This window comes from Gossypium hirsutum, chromosome D02, assembly GCF_007990345.1.
Source record: "Gossypium hirsutum isolate 1008001.06 chromosome D02, Gossypium_hirsutum_v2.1, whole genome shotgun sequence".
Classification (NCBI taxonomy): Eukaryota; Viridiplantae; Streptophyta; class Magnoliopsida; order Malvales; family Malvaceae; genus Gossypium; species Gossypium hirsutum.
The window spans coordinates 60,793,314-60,802,047 of NC_053438.1; positions in this window are offsets into that span (position 1 = coordinate 60,793,314).

Sequence of the window (8,734 nt, forward strand, 5' to 3'; positions counted from 1 at the left end):
TCCTAAAGGAATTCATTTTCCACCAAACAAACATAGCAAAATTAGAAAAATATTTTATGAAAAATGTTTTACTGGCAAACAAATGGAGCCTAAATTGAATAGAATTAAAAATAGTGTCACTTAATGGATATATGATATTTCGTGTGGAATTGAGTTGAAACATGCTATGTTATATGATTAAATGATGAATTGAGAATAATGTATTGTGAATTGAACTATATGATGAAATTGGATAATTGGTTACCCTATTAACTATTCGGTAAAAGTCCGATAGAGTTGGTATGCCCATGGAATAGAGTTTGGGTTGCTTCGATATGGAGATGAGCGCTAGACGTATTTTTCTTCAGATGTTTTGATGAGTGTTGGGCACAAATTTTATTTCGATTTTACCAATGAGTGTTGGGTACAATCTATTTACTTCGAATGTCTTGATAAGGCACTGGGTGCCAAATTGGTGTGTTGTTTAGGATTCGTGTATTCGTTCGAGTCCGAGTGTGAGTCATGTTAATAAGGGATATAAATAGTGAATTGATTAAATGATACTTGGAATGATTCAATGTTATGAAATTGTACTATAGGTACATATATACAATATATTATTATCAATAGCATGTGAAGACCATGTGAATCAGATAAACGAGCTTGAGGTTCGATTTTGAAAGTTAGTAAGTGGAGTGATTCAATTTGGAAAAGAAAAACAATATGATTGAATATGTTATATTGAAAAGAAATATAAACACTAAAGCCATTAGTATGATATGTTCATATAGTTTCTTAATTGAGGCAATGTATAATTGATCCATTTGACATAGTTGGTACACTTTATGGCATATATATGTTGATATGTGATTGAGGATTAGCATGAATTGTACATGAATTATTGATATTATAATTTGAAATTGAATGTATACAATTGATTGAATTCATATTATATTGACTTGAATCATGAAAATGCCACTGAGCATTATCGCTCAGTGTATGGTTTATTTTCTCATGCGCAGGTATAGGTTCATCTCAAGGTCCCGAGAAGTGATTCCAACATCTAGGAGGCGATTCCCGACTCAACAATGTTTGTATACTCTCTTTTTGTTCGTTCTACGAAATGTACCTAGGTTGAGTCAATTTTTACATATTATATGATTACGTCATTTTAGAACTTAGATTAGTGAACTAGAAATGGTTAAATGGTTGGATTCTGTTGATGAATTTGACTATTAAATGCTTTATATGAGAATATGAACTACTTGTGATCATACTCAAATGTATATGTCCATTTGGTAATGTTTTGAAGTTGCATAAGTGTCAAACATGGTATGTATAAATCTGAATTAAAGATGAATATGTAAATGATGAAATATGTTGGAAATGTATATTGGAAATGGCATTTTGGTTGAAATTGAAATTGGTGTTGATGGAAATGAATTACTAGGTGAGGTTGGTGCCATTTTGGCCATTTTCAAAATAGAAAGTCGCATTGCAATGACATACTCTCTACATCATGACAAGACCAAGTCAATGAGTTACGTCACGACGAGAACCCCCGAAGTCGGGACATCAACTTGACATTTTGAATTCTTTACAATTTGGTCCTAATTCGACCTCGGGTTAGCAATAGAGCTTTCGTAAGGTCGTATAAGACCCAAAAATGATTGCATATCGTATTATACACATATGTTACTCATATTTGGATGTTTAATGGTCATAAATCGAATGTAACTATTCGTAGTTGCTTCGACAAGGAATGTGGCATCCTATATCTTAAACCTGACGATCGAGTCGGGTATCAAAGTGTTACATTCCTTCTATGCATAACCTATAACAAAAGGGTTGTCATTTTCTTAAACTAGCATATTTACTATCTATGCTTTTCACTTTTATATATGTTAGTCTCTTCTTTGTATAAAAATTAATATAGTGTAAAAAGCTCTTATTAATCTATATAAAACTTTTATTTCCTTTGTATTTTCCCTTCTACCCATAACATTCAATAAAAGAAAAAGAAAAAGTGTTGTCATTTTCTTAAGCTAGCAGATCTACTGTTTATGTTTTTCACTTTTGTATATGTTTATAATAAATTTAATGAAACATTTATTAACTGATATAAAAATAAATTTTATTGAATGAGAGTTATTTATTTAAATTTATTTTTTAAAATTGGAATAATATTAATACATTATATTTTATTAATTACAAAATTTAAATTTATGATATATATATAGGGGCACATACAAAAGATAAATCAACATGTGTTAACATGAAACCAACCCTTTTAAAGAAATTAAGAAAATAATTTCTTTCAAGTCCAAAGAGTAATTTGAAATATGTTTAATAGAAGAGGGACATTTAGTGAAATAATCCATTTTATCTCCTTCGCCTTAAAAAAAGAAAGGACAGTTGACGCTTTCCAAAAGATGCACGTCTACAGTATTTTTATGTATTCTACATTGTATTGAATATTTTGGGTCAAAATTAAATGTATGATATATTAGAATTATTTTTTATTGAGTGTAAAAATGTTTAAAATCCAATTTATGTGAATGAAAAATTATTGGTAAACAACTTTTTTATGACAAAAATTTCAAATTAGAGTTACAAAGAATTGCAAACAAGAGGGGGACCTTAACCCTGCATTCTTTTTCTTTTTATCTCAGCCTAAGCTACTTTTAAAATAGTAAACCTGGTTGGGTAGGACACCCAAGTTTGGGCCTTAAAATTTTCCACATAATCTTTGAAATTAGCGGGCAAAACACTAAAAAAAGCCCTTTTTTAAAAAAAAATTCAAAATAGGCCGGTTTTTTAATTATTTACCGGAATGGGCCATTCTCCCCGAAATCGCGGCCACATAAGCGCAATGTCAGGGTACGTGACAGGTCAGCGCGTCCACGTCAGTAGGTCGCGCTGACGTGGACGCGCTGACCTGTCTCGTAGCGCGTTTCCGGGGACGCGATTTTGACGCTGATTTTACGTTGGGTTTTTTGGGTTTTAGGGTTTATGGTGTAGGCTTTTTAGGGTTTAGGGGTCCCAAAAAAAATTATTTCGAGTTGACGTTTTTGGTCAAATAGTATAAAATCGCTTCTACCAGGATGCTATCAGAGAAGAAATTGTGAAATCGTGCCCTCGTGGACGCCATTTCAGCACAGTTGGTCATGTCAGAAATTATTTTTTTTGACGTTTTCTGAGCAAATAGTATAAAATCGCTGATACCAGGATTCTATATGAGAAGAAATTGTGAAATCGCGCCCTCGTGGACGCGATTTCGCTACAGTTGGTCATGTAAGAAATAATTATTTTTTGACGTTTCTGAGCAAATAGTGTCAAATCGTGCCCTCGTGGACGCGATTTTGCTACAGTTGCAAGTTTGGGCTAAGGCTATAAATTAGGTAGAAAATGTTCTTAGAATGCATAAGTCATAACAGAAACATTTTAGAGAGGCTAAGAAAGTTAAAGTTTCAAAATAAGTGAACGTATTAGTGCTGTTATTTACTACGATGGTGAGGTTTGCCACACCGAGAATGGTGTTGTTTTTTTGTCAGAGAATACGGTGCGACTGTCATTTAGCCAAAACATAGATTTGACAGAACTTCGTAAAAGAATTAGGCGTAAAATCTTCGGAACGACGCCAATGAAAGTTCTGTCAATCACGTATCGATTTTGTTCATCTGTTGATCCGGTGACATATGAGTCGTTCGACATAAAAGGTCCTCATAGCTTGGAGGCAATGGTGCAGCCTCATCTAGCTAGCGGAGCAACTTATATTGAGTTATATGTACAATTTACGTAGCCAACTGATGTACTTCCGTCCAGTGTTCGAGATGTATACACGACCCCTGGCCGACACTCGGTTAGCGGGTTACAAAATACGAAACAGCCTATGTTCGGTAGCGGTGTCGAATGCACATCCCCACCAAGACACTCTGTTAGTGGATGAGACATGTACGTCGGTGGCTCGACATTTGACGGTGAAAATACAAGATGGGGAACTGCATCAAGTTCTAGTGGATGGCAATCTACATCCAATTGGGGACGTTATCAAATGCCCAGAAGAAGGGATGACATACTACCTACGACATAAACCGGTGAGGGGACGTCGTACGCTGCAGATGATTGTGGGTTAGAAGATGAGTCCGATGTGGATCCACCTCGAGAGCCCGGGCCGGATGGTGCAGAGGTGGGATTATTTTCTGAACCGGAGCCTATTCAAACAGAAGGTGAAGATGGTGATAGGAGTGTAAATGATGAAGAAAATCTACGATTCAGAGCATACTCACCTCCAGGCCACATGCATAATGTCGATCTGTCAGCAGATGATGCGTTAGAGTTTTCAGATCTACCACACCAGTTGCGCGATCGTACAAGTCCGGGGGTAGATCTCGGTGAACTTGAAGTTGGTAATCAGTTTACCAATAGCGATAGTTTTATTGGTGCTTTGAAACAGTATAGCATAAAAAACGGCGTTAATTACCACGTCGTTAAATCAAAATCTAATAAGTTTGAGGCGAAGTGTGCGGTGCAAGCTGGCACATGTTCATGGATCGGTTGTCTACATCCAAACTGTCGTAGGACTTTGTCTGTCTGGTGGGGCTCCACGGTTGTATAGTTGATCAACACCACTTTCACGTGCCAAGCGTTCGGATTTTGTAAAAACTCTTCCGGGATTACTGCCCGGACTGCCGGATCCTCGTATGGTGTCCATTGAAACTACATGAACATGATAGAAATATTACATATATACATAATACTAAATACTAAATATCAATCCACTAGCGAATGTATGGAAATATCTATTTGCAATAATACTTACTTCTGCTTCCGACCGTTGCTCCAATAGAAGCCGTATATCTTCAAGTTCAGACGGTAATCCACGATAACTTGCCGGATGGTTTCACCTAATTAAATAAATTTTTAGCATACTTTTATTCTTACAAAATCTACATAACAATTTCACAATGTAATATAAAATTTACCTCGTTACGAGTGGGAATGTATATGGGTGGTTCACTCGAGGACGTAGAAATGGAAAGCGAAACCGTGCCCATGATTGCAGTAGTGACAGGCAACCTCCGATTGTTGCTCTCCTCGGTTTGGTCGCCCCGCACATTTCCCGATATAATGTTGTCAAGACGGCAGACCCCCAACTAAATTCACCGGCTGCTCTAAAATCAATGAGTTTTAGCAGCCACCTTAGATGTACACGGCTCCGTGACATGTCGGCCATCAGATAACCTCCAATTATTTGAAGAATGTATGATCAGGCATATCGAATTCTTTCAATTTCGGTTGAATTTGCATTCAGATTGGGGAAGGTGGCACGTAACCAGCCCATCTCCACCTTACATCAATCCATTTTATCCGGAACAGCGCCCAAAAGCTCGTAGCACACCGCCTCCCAATTGCTAGATTGGGCAGACCCGGTGACTGGGTGCCCGTCCACCGGCAATCCTAAATGCAGATGGAAATCTTGTAGAGTGATAGTGCACTCTCTACATGGAAGATGAAATGTGTGCGTCTCGGGTCTCCACCTCTCGATGAGCGCACTGATCAGTTTCGGCTCCAACTTACATCCCCGGCCTACCGTCGCCACGTGCCAAAATCTCGCTTCCCGCAGGTAGTTCTCTACTAACGGTGATGGAGGACCATGCATATTTCGAATATTGCATTCCAATACCCGATCTTTAGACTTTTATAACAAAAAATAAATTAATATTTATCTAAAAATACATAAATAAAAATATCTTAAATAAAATTTAAATTTTAAATTTAATACTTACCATTTTCATTTGCTCCACCGATATGTGATTCCTATCAAGACGAATCAATGATTCGGCCATTGTTGAAAATATTAAAAATTTTAAAATTATTTAAAAAATAAATAAAAATATTTAAAATTTTCTTTAAAAAATGAAATTGAATGGAAAAAGAAATTTAATATGGAGTTGAGAGATTTTTTGAAGGAATTTGCGAGGATTTTGGAAGGAATTTGAGAGTTTAAGAGAATTTTGGAAGGAAATCGAGAGAATTTTTGAAGGAATTTGAGAGATTTTTTGAATGAAATTGAGATGGGATTTGTTTGTGAAAAAAAAAAGGGTGGGGGGTTTTATAGTAAAAAAATCTGACCGTTGGGCACTGTTCACGCGTGCGAGTCAACGCGTCCACGTCAGCAGGTCGCGCTGACCTGTCACGTACCCTGACATCGCGCTTATATGGCCGCGATTTCGAGGAAAATGGATCATTCCGGTAAATAATTAAAAAACCGGCCTATTTCAGAAAATTTAAAAAAAATGGCTTTTTTTAGTGTTTTGCCCGAAATTAGCCCCCAAACAAACATTTATATCTTTTTTTCAATATGATTTTTTTAAACTAAACTTAGCCATTAATTTATTAAAAAGAGACAAATCACTCTTTTTAATAGAAATATTAATTTTTTAACTATATTAGCAAAGCAACTCACAAGGTAGTCCATTTGTACTTCATGCTAACATAATATTATTTATCAAATAATTTAAAAATATAAATTGAATTCAATTTCAAAAAAATATATAAAAAATTTATAAAACTTGAAGAAAAAACATGGTGTACATGTAGATTTCCATGCGGGCTGTCATAGTTAAAAATTTAACATTTTAATTAGTATCTTTTGTTAAAAAATAAAAATTCGACTCTTTTAAAAGGCTGAAAGTCAATTTGAATTAAAAAAAAAATTAAATAAGGGCTAAGTTGATCAAAGATGAGCTCTTTTACACAACTGACTTAAAGGAATTAAGTATTTACGAAAATGACCCAAGTCAAAACTTATGTATGTAAATGACTTGTTTTCCACATCATCATTAGCCAATCATTGGCTTTTTTAAAAATTATTTGTTGGGTGTTGCCACTATGCCAGGCAGCAGGCGGCACTAGTATGTATTTTTCAAAATACCCATTAAAAACACAAGTATTCAAGGAGGAGAAAAAAATTTTAATGGGTGTCATCGGTCTGTCAGGCGGCACCGTACTAATTTAAAAAATATATATTTGATGCCATCAATATGTCAAGCAAGACCCATGGGAATTTTAAACAAAAAATAGGTGAAACCAAAAAAAAAAGTGAAAAGAAACAATTGAAATAGAAAGAAAAAAGAAAATCGAAAAAAAATAAAGGGGAAGCCCGTGACCGATGCTTGCTTTATAAGTGGTTCTTCTCTTCTTGACTTGTTAGTGCCACCAACAATGGATGGAATATTATTTCAAAACAATAATCTTAGATGAGATGAGGGATGTGGGAGAAAGAGATATGGGAGAAAAATAGATGGACGATAGAGGAAAAGTCAAATATAAGAAAGGAAAGAGAATAACAGTTACGCAAAATAGAGTTATTAAAAGGAATTGAATATTTTATAGAAAATAAAGAATCAAATATGTGAAACGAAAGAGAATAATAGATATGGAAAATAGAGATATGTATTTTCCATAAAATATTAAATACCCTCTCATATCTCTATTTTCCATATTTGTTGTTCTCTTTCTTTTCTCATATTTGATTCTCTATTATCCATATACTCTCTTTTCCTTTCTCATTCAAATTTCTCTTTTTCTTCTCAATTGAAAACCTTAGTCGTTATACTCAGTTGTCCTTTTTGTTTTTTTTTCTTTCCCTTCTTTTTCTCAAGTGAAAATCCTAGTCGTCGTACTCAATAACCACCAATGTCGCCGTTTATGGTAGCCTTTCGGGCCGATTTCGACACCAAAGAAGAGATTTTCTCCTTCTCGTTGACTTCCACGATTACATCTCTCAATAGTCAGCTCCAAATCTTCTAAAACAATGACCAAAACTTCAAACTACTTTTTTTACAATAATTTTTTTTTAAATATTACCAATGCCGCCTGACACAACGGCAATACCTAAATAAGTAATGGGTGTCACCTGACAGACCGACACCTATTAAAAAATATTTTTTTCTCCTCGAATACCTGTATTTTTAATGGTTATTTTGAAAAATACATATTAGTGTCACCTGATACTATAGCAACACCTAAAAAAAATATTTTTTTTAAAAAGTCGATGATTGGCAAATGATGAGAAATTGGGTCATTTACATATATAAGTTTTGACTTGGGTCATTTTCGTAAATCATTAATTCTTTTAGGTCAATTGGGTAAAAAAGCCTCAAAGATGTAAATTTATGTCACAAGTCTTTATAAATTTAAATTTTAATTCATGTACTTCTATTTCTAAAATTTTAATCTTTTTTTTTTAAGATTTCAAATTTCAAATTCAACTATTAACACTATTATAATTATTTTGTTAAATTGAATTTCATTACAATATAATTTTTATTTACACCATTACCAAATAAATTTTTTTTTCAAAATATCACACCGATAAATTTAACAAAAAAATTATAACAATTTAACCTGAATTTTAAAATCTGAAATCCAAAATTTGTAAAAATTTGTAAGGAATACATAATATGCCATTTTAACCAATTTAATATTATGCCAAAAATATTTGAATTCAACTCAGAGCTCTTGGTTTGAACTAGAGGTGATCATGGGTCGAGCGGCCCGGCCCGATAACCTGCCCGAAATATAAGAGGGTTTCGGGTAAAAATATAAACTTGAAATATGGCTTTGAACAAAAAAATGAGGCCCATTTTCTAAACGGGCCGAGCCTTAGGCACCACTTTTTTAACCCGAGCCCAACCCGACCCGAATATAAATAAATAAATACTTTTTTATTTGTTTAATTAAAACATTT